The following is a 23,716-nucleotide window of genomic DNA, read 5'->3' on the forward strand; positions in this document are numbered from 1 at the left end:
CACACACACACTGGACACACACACACACTGGACACACACACTCAGGACACACACATTCTACACACACACACACTCTGGACACACACACACACACTGGACAAACACACACACTGGACTCACAAACACACACACACACACACACTGAACACACACACACACACACACACACTGAACAATTGGACACACACACACACAGGACACACACACTGAACACACACACACTGGACACACACACTCTGGATACACACACACAGTGGACACGCACACACACACTCTGGACACACACACACACACTGGACACACACACACAGACAGGACACACACTGGACACACACACATAGGACAAACACACACTCTGGACACACACACACACTGGACACACACACACACTGGACACACACACACACACACAAACACACACACAGGACACACACTGGACACACACACTCTGGGCACACACACACTCTGGACACACACACACACTGGACACACACACACACACACACACTGGACACACACACACACACACACACTGGACACACACACACACTCTGGACACACACACACACACTCTGGACACACACACACTCTGGACACACACACACACACTCAGGACACACACATTCTACACACACACACACTCTGGACACACACACACACTCAGGACACACACATTCTACACACACACACACTCTGGACACACACACACACACACACACTGGACACACACACACACTCTGGACACACACACACACACTGGACACACACACACAATCTGGACACAACACACACACACTCTGGACACACACACTCTGGACACACACACACACACTCTGGACACACACACTCTGGACACACACACACACACTCTGGACACACACACACTCTGGACACACACACACTCTGGACACACACACACACTCTGGACACACACACACACACTCTGGACACACACACTCTGGACACACACACTCTGGACACACACACACACACTCTGGACACACACACTCTGGACACACACACTCTGGACACACACACACACTCTGGACACACACACTCTGGACACACACACACTCTGGACACACACACACACACACTCTGGACACACACACACTCTGGACACACACACACACACACACTCTGGACACACACACTCACACTCTGGACACACACACACACACACATTCTGGACACACACACACATACGCATCTTTCTATAGTTGTGAGGACCTCTTACAACAACACTGTTAAAATACCAATGGAATCTTGTGTTGTCTTTTATGTTGAAAAACTAATTATACAATTATATATAATTATATATGGACATACGCTCCATAGTTGTATAATTATATATAATTATATATGGACATACGCTCCATAGTTGTATAATTATATATGGACATACGCTCCATAGTTGTATAATTATATATGGACATACGCTCCATAGTTGTATAATTATATATAATTATATATGGACATACGCTCCATAGTTGTATAATTATATATGGACATACGCTCCATAGTTGTATAATTATATATGGACATACGCTCCATAGTTGTATAATTATATATGGACATACGCTCCATAGTTGTATAATTATATATGGACATACGCTCCATAGTTGTACAATTATATATGGACATACGCTCCATAGTTGTACAATTATATATGGACATACGCTCCATAGTTGTACAATTATATATGGACATACGCTCCATAGTTGTATAATTATATATGGACATACGCTCCATAGTTGTATAATTATATATGGACATACGCTCCATAGTTGTACAAGTAAACAAGGATATATTGTACTGTTCATAATAAAACATACTTGAAACAAGAAAAGGCTGTTAATTGTGAAAACAGTTTGTTTATTGATTTAACGTTTCCTCTGTCAGGTTGATGTTAACCTGCGACTGGTTGAAACATGAAACAAATATGAAATGAAATACAAAACAATTAAATATGTGGAATAGAATTAAACAAATTGTACAATTAGTACAACAGAGTGTTGTGATGCAGGGTTACTATAGCAACAGAGTGTTGTGATGCAGGGTTACTATAGCAACAGAGTGTTGTGATGCAGGGTCACTATAGAAACAGAGTGTTGTGATTGATGCAGGGTTACTATAGCAACAGAGTGTTGTGATGCAGGGTCACTATAGCAACGTAGTGTTGTGATGCAGGGTCACTATAGCAACGTAGTGTTGTGATGCAGGGTCACTATAGCAACATAGTGTTGTGAGGCAGGGTCACTATAGCAACGTAGTGTTGTGATGCAGGGTCACTATAGCAATGTAGTGTTGTGATGCAGGGTCACTATAGCAACAGACTTCTCTCTGTTCTCTGCTCTCTCACTTCCTCTGATCTCTCTGCTTTCTCTCTCTCCCTCTGCTCTCTCTGCCCTCTGCTCTCCCTGATCTGTCTCTCTTTTCTCTGCTCTCTCTGCCCTCTCTGTTCTCTCTCTCTGCCCTCTCTGCTCTCTCCCTCTGCTCTCTCTCCCTCTCTGTTCTCTCACTCTGCTCTCTCTGCTCTGCTCTCTCTTTTCTCTGCTCTCTCTGCTCTTTCTGCTCACTCTGCTCTCTCTCTTCTCTCTCTGCTTTCTCAGCCTCTGCTCTCTCTTTGCTCTCTCTCTCTTTTCTCTGCTCTCTTTCTGCTCTCGTTATCTGCTCTTACTCTCTCTGCCCTCTGCTCTCTCTCTGCCTCTGCTTTCTCTGTTCTCTGCTCTCTCTGCTCTCTCTCTGTTCTCTGCTCTCTCTCTCTCTCTCTTTCTACCTTTGCTCTCTCTGCTCTCTATCTCTCTTCTCTTTGTTCTCTGCTCTCTCTCTCCCTCTGCACTCTCTGCTCTGCTGCTCTCTATTTTATCTGCTATCTCTGCGCTCTCTGCCCTCTCTACTCTCTCTCTTCTCTCTGCTCTCTCTCTGCTCGCTCTCTCTCTCTGCTCGCTCTCTGCTCTCTCTGCTCTCCGCTCTCTCTCTGCTCTCTCAGCCTGCTCTCTGCTCGCTCTCTCTCTGCTCTCTCTCTCTGCTCTCTCTCTCTGCCTCTCTTTCTGCTCTCTGCTCTCTCTCTCTGCACTCTCTTTCTGCCCTCTCTGCTCTCTCTCTCTTCTCTCTCCCTCTGCCTTCTCTATTTGCTCTCTCTGCTTTCTCGCTTTTCTCTGCTCTCTCTCTTTCTGCTCTTGTTATCTGCTGTCTCTCTCTCTGCTCTCTCTCTCTCTGCTCTCTCTTCTTTATGTTCTCTGCTCTCTATTCTCTGCTCTCTCTCTCTGCTCTCTCTCTCCCTCTACTCTGTCTGCTCTCTCTCTCTTCTCTCTGTTCTCTGCTCTCTCTCTTCCCTCTGTTCTCTCTGCTCTCTCTGCTCTCTCTACCCACTCTCTCTGTTCTCTGCTCTCCATGAGGTCACTAGGTAATAATGATACAATATGAATAACATTCCACCATGAGGTCACTAGGTAATAATGATACAATATGAATAACATTCCACCATGAGGTCACTAGGTAATAATGATACAATATGAATAACATTCCACCATGAGGTCACTAGGTAATAATGATACAATATGAATAACATTCCACCATGAGGTCACTAGGTAATAATGATACAATATGAATAACATTCCACCATGAGGTCACTAGGTAATAATGATACAATATGAATAACATTCCACCATGAGGTCACTAGGTAATAATGATACAATATGAATAACATTCCACCATGAGGTCACTAGGTAATAATGATACTGTATGAATAACATTCCACCATGAGGTCACTAGGTAATAATGATACAATATGAATAACATTCCACCATGAGGTCACTAGGTAATAATTATACAATATGAATAACATTCCACCATGAGGTCACTAGGTAATAATGATACAATATGAATAACATTCCACCATGAGGTCACTAGGTAATTTGACTGCAGGAAAGCAGCTACACAGCGATTTGATTGTTGTCACGACTTTTACCAAAGTCGTTTCCTCTCCTTGTTCGGTGGTCGACGTCACCGGTCTTCTAGCCATCATTGATCCATTTTTCATTTTCCATTGGTTTTGTCTTGTCTTCTTACACACCTGTTTTCAATCTCATTCATCATCCGTTGTGTATTTAACCCTCTGTTTCCCCTCTTGTCTTTGTCAGAGATTGTTTTAAGTCAGAGTTGTATAGGTTCGCGACAGGTCCTCGTACCCATTTGTTATTTATGCACATATAGTGTTTGGAGTAGGTTTAGTGGACTGCCTGACTTCCCTGCCACCTATACACACGATTATGACAGATTGTAATGTCAGGGTTTACCAGAATTGGACCCAGAAGCAGACCAAGATAAGGTGAGTATAAAGATGGTGAGTATTTATTAATTAATGAGAACGTGGAGGTAGATAGTTCCGGGTGGAGGAGCGGGCAGCGGAGGTGGGTTGATGGGAGTGGATAGGCAGATCCAATGGATAACAACACACTGGCGACGAGCAGACATGGATGGGGTATGGGTTCCGGGTGAATGGCTGTAGACAAAACAAACGGCGGTAAGTTAAAGGCAAGCAAGACGTACAAAACAAAACAAAACAAACTCTATAAACTGGAGGCTGGTTCGTGGGCACAACATACTGTTCATGGCTAACGATCCGGCAGGGAATGGATGTCAGGTCAGAGCTTTTGAAGAGGAGAGGTGATGATCAGGACAGGTGTGCAGATTACTGATGGGATACAGGTGCGGGTGAACATCTCCCAACAAGCTAATTCGCCCGGCAACCAGACAGGGTGCGTTCCAGGACACCGGAAACACACTCCAGGACAGAAACACAGGCAAACACAGACTCAGGAAGCGGGATTCGTGACATGTAAACCCTTGGCTTTTCTCATAAACAGCTTTAACTAGTTTTCTGATGATGCTGACATGGGGTCACTGTCACAAGACTTTGCCAGAAATGATGCTGACATAAGTTAATCAGTAACACAAATGATACCAATTCTCTTGACTTTGGGGAGGTGAATAAACTTTTCTTTCTCAGCACAAAGATTCTGGTTTTGAATTCAGGCTGCAAGGTAAGGATCCTACCAGGGATTATTCATGTAGGATTGGTAGAATGTTGATATTAGGATAGTAAGGATCCTACCAGGCATTATTCATGTAGGATTGGTAGAATGTTGATATTAGGATAGTAAGGATCCTACCAGGCATTATTCATGTAGGATGTTGGTGAATGTTGTAGTTAGAATAGTAGAAAGGATCCTACCAGGGAGTATTTATGTAGGATGTTGGTAGAATGTTGACATTGGGATAGTAAGGATCTTACCAGGGATTATTCATGTCTGATGTTGGTAGAATGTTGAAGTTGGGATAGTAAGGATCCTACCAGGGATTATTTATGTAGGATGTTGGTAGAATGTTGACATTGGGATAGTAAGGATCTTACCAGGGATTATTCATGTCTGATGTTGGTAGAATGTTGAAGTTGGGATAGTAAGGATCCTACCAGGGATTATTTATGTAGGATGTTGGTAGAATGTTGTAGTTGGGATAGTAAGGATCCTACCAGGGATTATTAATGTAGTATGTTGTAGTTGGGATAGTAAGGATCTTACCAGGGATTATTAATGTAGGATGTTGGTAGAATGTTGTAGTTGGGATAGTAAGGATCTTACCAGGGATTATTTATGTAGGATGTTGGTAGGATGTTGTAGTTGGGATAGTAAGGATCTTACCAGGGATTATTAATGTAGGATGTTGTAGTTGGGATAGTAAGGATCTTACCAGGGATTATTAATGTAGGATGTTGTAGTTGGGATAGTAAGGATCTTACCAGGGATTATTTATGTAGGATGTTGTAGTTGGGATAGTAAGGATCTTACCAGGGATTATTCATGTAGGATGTTGGTAGGATGTTGTAGTTGGGATAGTAAGGATCCTACCAGGGATTATTCATGTCTGATGTTGGTAGAATGTTGAAGTTGGGATAGTAAGGATCTTACCAGGGATTATTAATGTAGGATGTTGTAGTTGGGATAGTAAGGATCTTACCAGGGATTATTAATGTAGGATGTTGTAGTTGGGATAGTAAGGATCCTACCAGGGATTATTTATGTAGGATGTTGGTAGAATGTTGTAGTTGGGATAGTAAGGATCCTACCAGGGATTATTTATGTAGGATGTTGGTAGAATGTTGAAGTTGGGATAGTAAGGATCTTACCAGGGATTATTAATGTAGGATGTTGTAGTTGGGATAGTAGGGATCTTACCAGGGATTATTAATGTAGGATGTTGTAGTTGGGATAGTAAGGATCCTACCAGGGATTATTTATGTAGGATGTTGGTAGAATGTTGAAGTTGGGATAGTAAGGATCTTACCAGGGATTATTAATGTAGGATGTTGTAGTTGGGATAGTAAGGATCTTACCAGGGATTATTAATGTAGGATGTTGTAGTTGGGATAGTAAGGATCCTACCAGGGATTATTTATGTAGGATGTTGGTAGAATGTTGTAGTTGGGATAGTAAGGATCCTACCAGGGATTATTTATGTAGGATGTTGGTAGGATGTTGTAGTTGGGATAGTAAGGATCCTAGCAGGGATTATTAATGTAGGATGTTGTAGTTGGGATAGTAAGGCTCTTACCAGGGATTATTAATGTAGGATGTTGTAGTTGGGATAGTAAGGATCTTACCAGGGATTATTAATGTAGAATGTTGTAGTTGGGATAGTAAGGATCTTACCAGGGATTATTAATGTAGGATGTTGTAGTTGGGATAGTAGTCAGAGACGGTGTGTAAATGACTAAGATTCAAGCCTCCCTTCAATTAGGGAAGTTTGTTTCTTTGTTTTGTGTGTATGTGTACCTTTACCCAGATTCACAGATTCAACACAGGGACCCAGTGGTGTAAAGTACTTCATTAAAACTTAAGTAGTGTTTTTGGAGTATCTCTACTTTATTTTACTATTTATATTTCTGACAACTTTTAATGAGAAAATAATGCCCTTTTGACTCCATACCTGACACCTAAAAGGTGATGGCACCTATCAATATAAAGCCTTGTCATCCCTACTGCCTCTGATCTGGCGGACGCAGAAAACACAGCTACTGTGTTTGTAAATGATGTCTGAGTGTTGGTGTGCGCCTGTCTGTCCGTAATTACAAATAATAGGAAAATCCTACCGTCTGGTTGGCTTAATAGAAGGAACTTGATGAATAGCATTTACTTTTACTCAACTTTTTCTACCACTGTACTTAAGTACATTTAATGCCAGAACCTTTTAGACTTTAACTCAAGTAGTATTTTACTGAGTAACTTTCACTTTTACTAGAGTCATTTTCTGTTCAGGTACGTTTACTTTTACTCAGGTATGACAATTGAGTACTTATTCCACCACTGTCTTTACCTTCCTGTAGTTGTCCATTTGGAAGGATTCTGAATGGAGGAATGGTCTAAGATCACAATGTGTTTTGCAACTCATAAAACATTTTAGAAAAAGGCTCAGTGCCGTTATTATCCTCACAAGGAGAGGTGCTGAAAGGTTTGGAAACAGGGGTGTCAAATTTTACCCCTGCCTTTTTGAGAGAAAAAAAGTATGATCTGGTAAACAATCTCTTTCTCTGAGAAATTGTATTAGTATAAAATAATTTCATTTCCCATTTGTTTAGCATATAATATAGCTCAGTATTTGAATGATGTATTTTATACAGTCATCTTTATCAAGGGTGTCTATTTTGGACCCAACTGTATACTTCAAAGTTAGAGATACTATTGAACATATTGTATGTTGAACCTGGAGCCATAATTTATTTATTGTTATCATTTGTTTAACCTTTATTTAACTAGGCTAGTCGGTTAAGAATAAATTCTTATTTACAATGACGGCCATTCCCGGGCGACGCTGGGCCAATTGTGCACCACCCTATGGGGACTCCCAATCACAGCCGGTTGTGAAACAGCCTGGATTCAAACCAGGGTGTCTGTAGTGAGACCTCAACCACTGAGATGCAGTGTCTTAGACCGCTGTGCCACTCGGGATCATAATGATTCTACATGTTATAGTATGAACCTGGATCATCATAATGATTCTACATGTTATAGTATGAACCTGGATCATCATAATGATTCTACATGTTATAGTATGAACCTGGATCATCATAATGATTCTACATGTTATAGTATGAACCTGGATCATCATAATGATTCTACATGTTATAATATGAACCTGGATCATCATAATGATTCTACATGCTATAGTATGAACCGGGATCATCATAATGATTCTACATGTTATAATATGCCTGGTGTTTACTGGCCAAAGGTTTATTTTATATTATATTATTTATTATTATATGTTATATGCTAATTATGTTCTGGAAATAAAATATAAAAAATAAATTTGTATTGAGTTTACAGTCCACACCATATCTATTTAGACAGTGAGGTATCAGATTGTATTGAGTATACAGTCCACACCATATCTATTTAGACAGTGAGGTATCAGATTTAGATTGTATTGAGTATACAGTCCACAACATATCTATTTAGACAGTGAGGTATCAGATTGTATTGAGTATACAGTCCACAGCATATCTATTTAGACAGTGAGGTATCAGATTGTATTGAGTATACAGTCCACACCATACAGTTTATAATGTCACCTTTTATTTGAGGATATTTTAATACATATCTGTTTCACTGTTTAGAAATGAAAACACTTTGTTTCTCGTCTCCCTATTTGAAGAAGTGATAAGTATTCTGACACATTTACTTATAGTGTATTAAAGTAGTTGGAAAATGTGTCATTTATAATAATGATACATTCATAAATGAATAGATATGGAAGGTTTCAGGACACTGATATATCTGAAAATTCAAAAAAAATATACTGTCACTATTTTCACCACCAAAGAATATCAGTGTGATTTTAATATGATTTGACTCTTTGCAGGTTGTCAGGCTGTCTAGTCACAGAGGAAGGCTGTGCTTCTCTGGTCTCAGCTCTGAGGTCAAACCCAACACATTATTTGTGCACAGGTTACAGTGTAACATTTGAATACAATCTGTCTGTCATTGTATTTCTCTGTGTTTCAGACTCACTGGCTGTAAACTCAGAAACACATCCTGTAAAGTGTTGGCCTCAGTTCTCAGTTCACAGCCGGTTGTGATACAGCCTGGATTCAAACCAGGGTGTCTGTAGTGACACCTCAACCACTGAGATGCAGTGTCTTAGACCACTGCGCCACTCTGATGATTATGATTCTACATGGTATTATATGCCGTGGCCTTTACTGGCCAAAGGTTAAACTGCTGTTATGGTTATGATATACTATGGTGTTGTGTCACTAGACTTTGACCAGATATTATTGCATCCAAAGATCAACTGAACCTAGAATATAGATACAGAGACACTTGTCATCAGGAAGGTGATCTCTCAGCACAACGGAAAATATCTCAATGACTTGACATGTTCTGGTTGTGAATTCAGGCTACAAGGTAAGACTCTTCCCAGGGATTATTATAAAGTGTGTAGAGAAATTAAATGACTTGATGATCAATGATCAATGACTTGACATGTTCTGGTTGTCATCATTATATCCAAACACACTGGTGGTCAGGGAGGCATCTCTTTGTTTGAACGATGGAACACGTCAACTCTGGCCGACTTTTTTTTTACAATATATTACAATATAAACAAATGTTTTACATAATAATAATAAATCCGACGTCCCAGAATGTTTCCTACTTTACCTGCTAAGATAACAGTCAGATGAAATTATTTGTACAACATCCTGTGTGGCTTCCAGGATGTGTGGTTTCCAGAGGTCGGTGTTTGTGCATCTTAATTGAAAGAAAGCACCAGAACCACAGCGAAATCAGTGGGATCTGGCATTTTGCAACACAGTTTGAAAAGGCATGTGACCAAATTTAAGTTTTGGACATCATTGATGACGTTCTACTGATAAAACGATACACGCAAAAGCACACGTCTTCGGAGGTTGCTGCTTAGTGATTTATATGCATGCCTTGGAGCTCCAGTTTGAGCAACATACTATACCTCTGGGGACTAGAGTATCTACAACATACTATAGTCCTCTAGGTTAAGACCTCTGGGGACTAGAGTATCTACAACATACTATACCTCTGGGGACTAGAGTATCTACAACATACTATACCTCTGGGGACTAGAGTATCTACAACATACTATACCTCTGGGGACTAGAGTATCTACAACATACTATACCTCTGGGGACTAGAGTATCTACAACATACTATACCTCTGGGGACTAGAGTATCTACAACATACTATACCTCTGGGGACTAGAGTATCTACAACATACTATACCTCTGGGGACTAGAGTATCTACAACATACTATACCTCTGGGGACTAGAGTATCTACAACATACTATACCTCTGGGGACTAGAGTATCTACAACATACTATACCTCTGGGGACTAGAGTATCTACAACATACTATACCTCTGGGGACTAGAGTATCTACAACATACTATACCTCTGGGGACTAGAGTATCTACAACATACTATACCTCTGGGGACTAGAGTATCTACAACATACTATACCTCTGGGGACTAGAGTATCTACAACATACTATACCTCTGGGGACTAGAGTATCTACAACATACTATACCTCTGGGGACTAGAGTATCTACAACATACTATACCTCTGGGGACTAGAGTATCTACAACATACTATACCTCTGGGGACTAGAGTATCTACAACATACTATACCTCTGGGGACTAGAGTATCTACAACATACTATACCTCTGGGGACTAGAGTATCTACAACATACTATACCTCTGGGGACTAGAGTATCTACAACATACTATACCTCTGGGGACTAGAGTATCTACAACATACTATACCTCTGGGGACTAGAGTATCTACAACATACTATACCTCTGGGGACTAGAGTATCTACAACATACTATACCTCTGGGGACTAGAGTATCTACAACATACTATACCTCTGGGGACTAGAGTATCTACAACATACTATACCTCTGGGGACTAGAGTATCTACAACATACTATACCTCTGGGGACTAGAGTATCTACAACATACTATACCTCTGGGGACTAGAGTATCTACAACATACTATACCTCTGGGGACTAGAGTATCTACAACATACTATACCTCTGGGGACTAGAGTATCTACAACATACTATACCTCTGGGGACTAGAGTATCTACAACATACTATACCTCTGGGGACTAGAGTATCTACAACATACTATACCTCTGGGGACTAGAGTATCTACAACATACTATACCTCTGGGGACTAGAGTATCTACAACATACTATACCTCTGGGGACTAGAGTATCTACAACATACTATACCTCTGGGGACTAGAGTATCTACAACATACTATACCTCTGGGGACTAGAGTATCTACAACATACTATACCTCTGGGGACTAGAGTATCTACAACATACTATACCTCTGGGGACTAGAGTATCTACAGCATACTATACCTCTGGGGACTAGAGTATCTACAGCATACTATACCTCTGGGGACTAGAGTATCTACAGCATACTATACCTCTGGGGACTAGAGTATCTACAGCATACTATACCTCTGGGGACTAGAGTATCTACAACATACTATACCTCTGGGGACTAGAGTATCTACAACATACTATACCTCTGGGGACTAGAGTATCTACAACATACTATACCTCCGGGGACTAGAGTATCTACAACATACTATACCTCTGGGGACTAGAGTATCTACAACATACTATACCTCTGGGGACTAGAGTATCTACAACATACTATACCTCTGGGGACTAGAGTATCTACAACATACTATACCTCTGGGGACTAGAGTATCTACAACATACTATACCTCTGGGGACTAGAGTATCTACAACATACTATACCTCTGGGGACTAGAGTATCTACAACATACTATACCTCTGGGGACTAGAGTATCTACAACATACTATAGTCCTTCTGTAGGTTAAGACCTCTGGGGACTAGAGTATCTACAACATCTATACTCCTCTAGGTTAAGACCTCTGGGGACTAGAGTATCTACAACATACTATACCTCTGGGGACTAGAGTATCTACAACATACTATACCTCTGGGGACTAGAGTATCTACAACATACTATAGTCCTTCTGTAGGTTAAGACCTCTGGGGACTAGAGTATCTACAACATACTATACCTCTGGGGACTAGAGTATCTACAACATACTATAGTCCTTCTGTAGGTTAAGACCTCTGGGGACTAGAGTATCTACAACATACTATACCTCTGGGGACTAGAGTATCTACAACATACTATACCTCTGGGGACTAGAGTATCTACAACATACTATACCTCTGGGGACTAGAGTATCTACAACATACTATACCTCTGGGGACTAGAGTATCTACAACATACTATACCTCTGGGGACTAGAGTATCTACAACATACTATACCTCTGGGGACTAGAGTATCTACAACATACTATAGTCCTTCTGTAGGTTAAGACCTCTGGGGACTAGAGTATCTACAACATACTATAGTCCTTCTGTAGGCTAAGACCTCTGGGGACTAGAGTATCTACAACATACTATACCTCTGGGACTAGAGTATCTACAACATACTATAGTCCTTCTGTAGGCTAAGACCTCTGGGGACTAGAGTATCTACAACATACTATACCTCTGGGGACTAGAGTATCTACAACATACTATAGTCCTTCTGTAGGCTAAGACCTCTGGGGACTAGAGTATCTACAACATACTATACCTCTGGGGACTAGAGTATCTACAACATACTATACCTCTGGGGACTAGAGTATCTACAACATACTATACCTCTGGGGACTAGAGTATCTACAACATACTATACCTCTGGGGACTAGAGTATCTACAACATACTATAGTCCTTCTGTAGGCTAAGACCTCTGGGGACTAGAGTATCTACAACATACTATACCTCTGGGGACTAGAGTATCTACAACATACTATACCTCTGGGGACTAGAGTATCTACAACATACTATACCTCTGGGGACTAGAGTATCTACAACATACTATACCTCTGGGGACTAGAGTATCTACAACATACTATACCTCTGGGGACTAGAGTATCTACAACATACTATACCTCTGGGGACTAGAGTATCTACAACATACTATACCTCTGGGGACTAGAGTATCTACAACATACTATACCTCTGGGGACTAGAGTATCTACAACATACTATACCTCTGGGGACTAGAGTATCTACAACATACTATACCTCTGGGGACTAGAGTATCTACAACATACTATAGTCCTTCTGTAGGCTAAGACCTCTGGGGACTAGAGTATCTACAACATACTATACCTCTGGGGACTAGAGTATCTACAACATACTATACCTCTGGGGACTAGAGTATCTACAACATACTATAGTCCTTCTGTAGGTTAAGACCTCTGGGGACTAGAGTATCTACAACATACTATAGTCCTTCTGTAGGTTAAGACCTCTGGGGACTAGAGTATCTACAACATACTATAGTCCTTCTGTAGGTTAAGACCTCTGGGGACTAGAGTATCTACAACATACTATAGTCCTTCTGTAGGTTAAGACCTCTGGGGACTAGAGTATCTACAACATACTATACCTCTGGGGACTAGAGTATCTACAACATACTATACCTCTGGGGACTAGAGTATCTACAACATACTATACCTCTGGGGACTAGAGTATCTACAACATACTATAGTCCTTCTGTAGGTTAAGACCTCTGGGGACTAGAGTATCTACAACATACTATAGTCCTCTAGGTTAAGACCTCTGGGGACTAGAGTATCTACAACATACTATAGTCCTTCTGTAGGTTAAGACCTCTGGGGACTAGAGTATCTACAACATACTATAGTCCTTCTGTAGGTTAAGACCTCTGGGGACTAGAGTATCTACAACATACTATAGTCCTTCTGTAGGTTAAGACCTCTGGGGACTAGAGTATCTACAACATACTATACCTCTGGGGACTAGAGTATCTACAACATACTATACCTCTGGGGACTAGAGTATCTACAACATACTATACCTCTGGGGACTAGAGTATCTACAACATACTATACCTCTGGGGACTAGAGTATCTACAACATACTATACCTCTGGGGACTAGAGTATCTACAACATACTATAGTCCTCTAGGTTAAGACCTCTGGGGACTAGAGTATCTACAACATACTATAGTCCTCTAGGTTAAGACCTCTGGGGACTAGAGTATCTACAACATACTATAGTCCTTCTGTAGGCTAAGACCTCTGGGGACTAGAGTATCTACAACATACTATAGTCCTCTAGGTTAAGACCTCTGGGGACTAGAGTATCTACAACATACTATAGTCCTTCTGTAGGTTAAGACCTCTGGGGACTAGAGTATCTACAACATACTATAGTCCTTCTGTAGGTTAAGACCTCTGGGGACTAGAGTATCTACAACATACTATACCTCTGGGGACTAGAGTATCTACAACATACTATACCTCTGGGGACTAGAGTATCTACAACATACTATACCTCTGGGGACTAGAGTATCTACAACATACTATACCTCTGGGGACTAGAGTATCTACAACATACTATACCTCTGGGGACTAGAGTATCTACAACATACTATAGTCCTCTAGGTTAAGACCTCTGGGGACTAGAGTATCTACAACATACTATAGTCCTTCTGTAGGTTAAGACCTCTGGGGACTAGAGTATCTACAACATCTATACTCCTCTAGGTTAAGACCTCTGGGGACTAGAGTATCTACAACATACTCTAGTCCCCAGAGGTCTTAACCTAGAGGACTATAGTATGTTGTAGATACTCTAGTCCCCAGAGGTCTTAACCTAGAGGACTATAGTATCTACAACATCTATAGTCCTCTAGGTTAAGACCTCTGGGGACTAGAGTATCTACAACATCTATAGTCCTCTAGGTTAAGACCTCTGGGAACTAAAATATCTACAACATACTATAGTAGGTTAAGACCTCTAGAGTATGTAGAACATACAGTTGAAGTCGGAAGTTTACATACACCTTAGCCAAATACATTTAAATGCAGATTTTCACAATTCCTAGTTAAAATTCTGTCAGTTAGGATCACCACTTTATTTTAAGAATGTGAAATGTCAGAAAAATAGTAGAGAATGATTTATTTCAGCTTTCATCACATTTATCACATTCCCAGTGGGTCAGAAGTTTACATACACTCAATTAGTATTTGGTAGCATTGCCTTAAAATGGTTTAACTTGGGTCAAACACTTCGGGTGACCTTCCACAAGCTTCCCACAATAATTTGGGTGAATTTTGGCCCATTCCTTTTGACAGAGCTGGAGTAACTGAGTCAGGTTTGTAGGCCTCCTTGCTCGCACACGCCTTTTCAGTTCTGCCCAACAATTTTCTGTAGGATGGAGGTCAGGGCTTTGTGATGGCCACTCCAATACCTTGACTTTGTTGTCCTTAATTTTTCCACAACATTGGAAGTATGCTTGGGGTCATTGTCCATTTGGAAGACCAATTTGCAACCAAGCTTAAACTTCCTGACTGATGTCTTGAGATGTTGCTTCAATATATCCACATAATTGTCCTGCCTCATGAAGCCATCTATTTTGTGAAATGCACCAGTCCCTCCTGCAGCAAAGCACCCCCACAACATGATGCTGCCACCCCTGTGCTTCACAGTTGGGATGATGTTCTTCGGCTTGCAAGCCTCTGCCTTTTTCCTCCAAACATAACGATGGTCACTATGGCCAAACAGTTCTATTTTTGTTTCATCAGACCAGAGGACATTTCTACAAAAAGTATGATCTTGGTCCCCATGTGCAGTTGCTAACCATACTGGATTTTTAATGGCGGTTTTGGAACAGTGGCTTCTTCCTTGCTAAGCGGCCTTTCAGGTTACGTCGATATAGGACTCGTTTTACTATGGACATAGATACTTTTGTACCTGTTTCCTGCAGCATCTTCACACGGTCCTTTGCTCTTGTTCACCAACCCTAGTCTCCATAATGAATCTGAAATATACAAATTGGCTGGATTCGGAAGTTTGGATGAAAGAGGTGCCCAATGTAAACTGCCTGTTACTCAGGCTAGAAAACACAGGATAGCAAACACTCTAAAGTTCCCAAAACTTAAAATAATGTATGTGAGTATAACAGAACTGATATAGCAGGCAATAACTTTTCTCCTGAATGGAGGTTTCTATTTATTAGTTCTTGACCATCAGAGTGTTCTGGAGATTCCCTAACAGTGCTGCAATCTGAGTGACTACCAACTCCTCTGTCACTCCTCTGTCACTCCTCTGTCACTGTTATCAAAGCAATTTGACTTTGTGAGGTCTCTAATCCTGTTACTGATTGTGGCTGGACTGACTGTGCTAGCATTGGTAGCTGGTACTCAAGGGGACCAGTTGTCCTACTGGTTTACTCTGAAATGTTATCCTACCGGAACACATTAGAGCATTTTACTAGTTGCATTGTAGTTGAAACTACACATGCTAGGAATTATTATTGTTGCCATTTGTTTTGGAGGTGGACAAGTCCACTGGACTTCTTTTTCGACCAGTGTGGTACACCTCAGTGATATCTCAGATGTGTTCCAAGGTTATCCCCGTCGAGGGGTTTGTCCTCTCCTCTCTGTTCTCATGGGGAAGTTTACAACTAGATTTGTTTCCTGCTCTGGAGGCCTCGTACAGTGTTGCACGTAGTCTCAACCCCCCCACTGGCCTCGATGAGGCTCATCACGGTTGGTGTTGGTATCCAAGGCACAAACGAAAAGATCGGACCCTATGTACGAGTTGTCAGCGGCCGAGTTGTTATTAGATTGGCTGTAACCATTCAACCAAATCTCCTGGTGTTTGTGCTTCAAAACACTCAGTGGTTGTCGAGGCCTGTTAGTCACCACAGCTCCTATGTGTGGCAACCTCTTCAGTACCTGCGAACTGAGACGAGGATATCTGTCTGTGATATCGCAAAGTGTTTCACCAGTGGGAGTCATCGGGACAGTTGTGAGACTGACGCCATTAGTGTCATTGTAAGGGGTGACAGTCTCCCACAAAGCAGAAAATGTGTCAGCGGAAGCAGTGTACACTCTGCCAGTCAATGCTTTTATCACTGAGATGGCCGCAGTGCTTGCGGAAACTTCTTTTTCTCAAGGGGTCGACAGATACCCCTCGTGGATAACTGTGTTGCAGCTAGCATTAGGAGAAGACCGTTTGGTCAGTGGATGAAAAACGTTCCCGTTTTAAACAAGATATTTTGTCACGAAAAGATGCTCGACTATGCATATAATTGACAGCTTTGGAAAGAAGACACTCTGACGTTTCCAAAACTGCAGAGATATTGTCTGTGAGTGCCACAGAACTGATGTTACAGAAAAAAAAACGGATAAAAATACAATCAAAAAGTGCCGCATTTTTTAAAACCGCCTCATGGCAATGACTCCTTATATGGCTGTGGAGGAGCTAGGAGTCAGCTTACCTTTTCCACGTTTTCCCCAAGGTGTCTCCAGCATTGTGACGTATTTGTAGGCATATCATTGGAAGATTGACCATAAGAGACTACATTTACCAGGTGGTCGCTTGGTGTCCTCCGTCGCAATTATTGCGTAATCTCCAGCTGCAGTATTTTTCTGTTTGCCTCTGATGAGAAACCGACTGCAAGGAATGATTTTTCATCGAATAGAATTGTGAAAAACACCTTGAGGATTGATTCTAAACTACGTTTGCCATGTTTCTGTCGATATTATGGAGCTAATTTGGAAAAAAGTTCGGCGTTGTAAGTGTCTGCATTTTCGTTTTTTTTTCTTAGCCAAACGTGATGAACAAAACGGAGCTATTTCTCTTACACAAATAATCTTTTTGGGAAAAATGAACATTTGCTATCTAACTGAGAGTCTCCTCATTGAAAACATCCAAAGTTCTTCAAAGGTAAATGATTTTATTTGAATGCTTTTCTTGTTTTTGTGAAAATGTTGCCTGCTGAATGCTAGGCTTAATGCTATGCTAGCTATCAATACTCTTACACAAATGCTTGTGTAGCTATGGTTGAAAAGCATATTTAGAAAATCTGAGATGACAGTGTTGTTAACAAACGTAATTTCATTTGCGATTTTCATGAACAGGAACCATTGCGTTATGGTAATGAGCTTGAGGCTATGATTACGCTCCCGGATACGGGATTGCTCGAAGCTAGAGGTTAATAGTCTACAAACGGATTCAGCAACATGGACAGCGATGGGTATTCCCGAGATTTGTCAAGTCCCAAAGCACAAAAACAGGTTGAATCAAGTGTTTCTACTTTATAGGACAAGGCTTGATCAGTGTCTGGAAAATCAGCCAATAGTACACATACATAATATAAATGTTTAATGTCTGTTTCCACTAGATTGCTGTACTAACTGACCAGACTGTCTGACCAGCACTGCATCCTACTGACTGATATCTAACCAGCCCAGAGGCTTAAAGAGACATTAGACTGTCTGACCTATGCTACCCCTTACTGTGAAAGCCACGTCAGGTAGCACTACGTCGTCCCAGCAATGCAGACACACACCCTGGTCGAGGTCACTGGAGACATGGGACACAAAGGCCACCATGGCAACGCTGGAATGACAAAGAGAAATCAAGAGGTAATTTTATGTTATTTAACCTTTGACCCCAAGTTGATAAATGTTCCTATTTCATAGGACATTTCTTCGTATTTCAGTTAGAGAGACTGAACTGGTAACTGTTTCATGTTTAGGAAAGGGAGACTGAGGAGGAGGAAAGGGGGAGCTTCTGTAAAAAGATGAAGATGCAAGTTTTTAAAGTGGAAGACGATTTTTCTGAGGGAAACTCTGACGAACTGTTGAGGAGGATATACGAGCTAGATCAAATTAACAGAAATATCTATAAAGACTTGAAGCAGAAGAACTCAGAACTAAAGAAAACATCTGAAGATTTGACGCAGAAGAACTCAGAACTAAAGAACATCTGAAGATTTGACGCAGAAGAACTCAGAACTAAAGAACATCTGAAGATTTGAAGCAGAAGAACTCAGAACTAAAGAACATCTGAAGATTTGAAGCAGAAGAACTCGGAACTAAAGAAAACATCTGAAGATTTAATGAATAATGAACAGGACAATTCATGCTGTATAAGTTAAACTCTTAGTAAAGAAGGTGCTACCTAGAACCATAATGGTCACTCCAGAGAACTGCACCAGGGTACTACATTAATATGGGAAAAGACTTGCAGGTGTAGGTTAATTGTACTTCCTGTTGTACTTGTTATTCTTGCATTGACAGCCACACTAACACTCTGTTGGCTTCGAGGTTCAGAGTTGAGGGTTTGATCATTAGACCTTTGTTATTCCTAATGTATATCAATGACCTGCTGGGTCTTCTACCATATTAATCTATATCAATGACCTGCTGGGTCTTCTACCATACCATACTAATCTATATCAATGACCTGCTGGTTCTTCTACCATACCATACTAATCTATATCAATGACCTGCTGGTTCTTCTACCATACCATACTAATCTATATCAATGACCTGCTGGGTCTACTACCATACTAATCTATATCAATAACCTGCTGGGTCTTCTACCATACCATACTAACCTATATCAATGACCTGCTGGGTCTTCTACCATACCATACTAATCTATATCAATGACCTGCTGGGTCTACTACCATGCTAATCTATATCAATGACCTGCTGGGTCTTCTACCATACCATACTAATCTATATCAATAACCTGCTGGGTCTTCTACCATACCATACTAATCTATATCAATGACCTGCTGGGTCTTCTACCATACCATGCTAATCTATATCAATGACCTGCTGGGTCTTCTACCATACTAATCTATATCAATGACCTGCTGGGTCTTCTACCATACTTATCTATATCAATGACCTGCTGGGTCTACTACCATACTAATCTATATCAATAACCTGCTGGGTCTTCTACCAAACCATACTAATATATATCAATAACCTGCTGGGTCTTCTACCATACCATACTAATCTATATCAATGACCTGCTGGGTCTTCTACCATACTAATCTATATCAAATGACCTGCTGGGTCTTCTACCATACTAATCTATATCAATGACCTGCTGGGTCTTCTACCATACTAATCTATATCAATGACCTGCTGGGTCTTCTACCATACTAATCTATATCAATGACCTGCTGGGTCTTCTACCATACCATACTAATCTATATCTGCTGGGTCTTCTACCAAACCATACTAATCTATATCAATGACCTGCTGGGTCTTCTACCAAACCATACTAATCTATATCAATGACCTGCTGGGTCTTCTACCAAACCATACTAATCTATATCAATAACCTGCTGGGTCTTCTACCATACCATACTAACCTATATCAATGGCCTGCTGGGTCTTCTACCATACCATACTAAACTATATCAATAACCTGCTGGGTCTTCTACCATACTAATCTATATCAATGACCTGCTGGGTCTTCTACCATACCATACTAATCTATATCAATAACCTGCTGGGTCTTCTACCATACCATACTAACCTATATCAATGACCTGCTGGGTTTTCTACCATACTAATCTATATCAATGACCTGCTGGGTCTTCTACCATACCATACTAATCTATATCAATGACCTGCTGGGTCTTCTACCATACTAATCTATATCAATGACCTGCTGGGTCTTCTACCATACCATACAAACCTATATCAATGACCTGCTGGGTCTTCTACCATACTAATCTATATCAATGACCTGCTGGGTCTTCTACCATACCATACTAATCTATATCAATGACCTGCTGGGTCTTCTACCATACCATACAAACCTATATCAATAACCTGCTGGGTCTTCTACCAAACCATACTAATCTATATCAATGACCTGCTGGGTCTTCTACCATACTAATCTATATCAAATGACCTGCTGGGTCTTCTACCATACTAATCTATATCAATGACCTGCTGGGTCTTCTACCATACCATACTAACCTATATCAAAGACCTACCGGGTCTTCTACCATACCATACTAATCTATATCAATAACCTGCTGGGTCTTCTACCAAACCATACTAATCTATATCAATGACCTGCTGGGTCTTCTACCAAACCATACTAATCTATATCAATGACCTGCTGGGTCTTCTACCAAACCATACTAATCTATATCAATGACCTGTTGGGTCTTCTACCAAACCATACTAATCTATATCAATGACCTGCTGGGTCTACTACCATACCATACTAATCTATATCTGCTGGGTCTACTACCATACCATACTAACCTATATCAATGACCTGCTGGGTCTTCTACCATACTAATCTATATCAATGACCTGCTGGGTCTTCTACCATACTAATCTATATCAAATGACCTGCTGGGTCTTCTACCATACTAATCTATATCAATGACCTGCTGGGTCTACTACCATACCATACTAACCTATATCAATGACCTGCTGGGTTTTCTACCATACTAATCTATATCAATGACCTGCTGGGTCTTCTACCATACCATACTAACCTATATCAATGACCTGCTGGGTCTTCTACCATACCATACTAATCTATATCAATGGCCTGCTGGGTCTTCTACCAAACCATACTAATCTATATCAATGACCTGCTGGGTCTACTACCATACTAATCTATATCAATAACCTGCTGGGTCTTCTACCAAACCATACTAATCTATATCAATGACCTGCTGGGTCTTCTACCATACTAATCTATATCAAATGACCTGCTGGGTCTTCTACCATACCATACTAACCTATATCAATGACCTGCTGGGTCTTCTACCATACCATACTAATCTATATCAATGACCTGCTGGGTCTTCTACCATACCATACTAACCTATATCAATGACCTGCTGGGTATTCTACCATACCATACTAATCTATATCAATGACCTGCTGGGTCTTCTACCAAACCATACTAATCTATATCAATGACCTGCTGGGTCTTCTACCATACTAATCTATATCAATGACCTGCTGGGTCTTCTACCATACTAATCTATATCAATGACCTGCTGGGTCTTCTACCATACTAATCTATATCAAATGACCTGCTGGGTCTTCTACCAAACCATACTAATCTATATCAATGACCTGCTGGGTCTTCTACCATACTAATCTATATCAATGACCTGCTGGGTCTTCTACCATACTAATCTATATCAATGACCTGCTGGGTCTTCTACCATACTAATCTATATCAATGACCTGCTGGGTCTTCTACCATACTAATCTATATCAATGACCTGCTGGGTCTTCTACCATACTAATCTATATCAAATGACCTGCTGGGTCTACTACCAAACCATACTAATCTATATCAATAACCTGCTGGGTCTTCTACCATACTAATCTATATCAATAACCTGCTGGGTCTTCTACCATACTAATCTATATCAAATGACCTGCTGGGTCTTCTACCATACCATACTAATCTATATCAATGACCTGCTGGGTCTTCTACCATACCATACTAATCTATATCAATAACCTGCTGGGTCTTCTACCATACTAATCTATATCAATGACCTGCTGGGTCTTCTACCATACCATACTAATCTATATCAATGACCTGCTGGGTCTTCTACCATACCATACTAATCTATATCAATGACCTGCTGGGTCTTCTACCATACCATACTAATCTATATCAATAACCTGCTGGGTCTTCTACCATACTAATCTATATCAATGACCTGCTGGGTCTTCTACCATACCATACTAATCTATATCAATGACCTGCTGGGTCTTCTACCATACCATACTAATCTATATCAATAACCTGCTGGGTCTTCTACCATACTAATCTATATCAATGACCTGCTGGGTCTTCTACCATACCATACTAATCTATATCAATGACCTGCTGGGTCTTCTACCATACTAATCTATATCAAATGACCTGCTGGGTCTTCTACCATACCATACTAATCTATATCAATGACCTGCTGGGTCTTCTACCATACTAATCTATATCAATGACCTGCTGGGTCTACTACCATACTAACCTATATCAATAACCTGCTGGGTCTTCTACCAAACCATACTAATCTATATCAATGACCTGCTGGGTCTTCTACCAAACCATAATAATCTATATCAATGACCTGCTGGGTCTTCTACCATACCATACTAATCTATATCAATGACCTGCTGGGTCTTCTACCATACCATACTAATCTATATCAATGACCTTCTGGGTCTTCTACCATGCCATACTAATCTATATCAATGACCTTCTGGGTCTTCTACCAAACCATACTAATCTATATCAATGACCTGCTGGGTCTTCTACCATACTAATCTATATCAATGACCTGCTGGGTCTTCTACCATACTAATCTATATCAATGACCTGCTGGGTCTTCTACCATACTAATCTATATCAATGACCTGCTGGGTCTTCTACCATACTAATCTATATCAATGACCTGCTGGGTCTTCTACCAAACCATACTAATCTATATCAATGACCTGTTGGGTCTTCTACCAAACCATACTAATCTATATCAATGACCTGCTGGGTCTACTACCATACCATACTAATCTATATCTGCTGGGTCTACTACCATACCATACTAACCTATATCAATGACCTGCTGGGTCTTCTACCATACTAATCTATATCAATGACCTGCTGGGTCTTCTACCATACTAATCTATATCAAATGACCTGCTGGGTCTTCTACCATACTAATCT

This window comes from Oncorhynchus kisutch, unplaced genomic scaffold (assembly GCF_002021735.2).
Source record: "Oncorhynchus kisutch isolate 150728-3 unplaced genomic scaffold, Okis_V2 Okis06b-Okis10b_hom, whole genome shotgun sequence".
In the NCBI taxonomy this organism is placed as follows: Eukaryota; Metazoa; Chordata; class Actinopteri; order Salmoniformes; family Salmonidae; genus Oncorhynchus; species Oncorhynchus kisutch.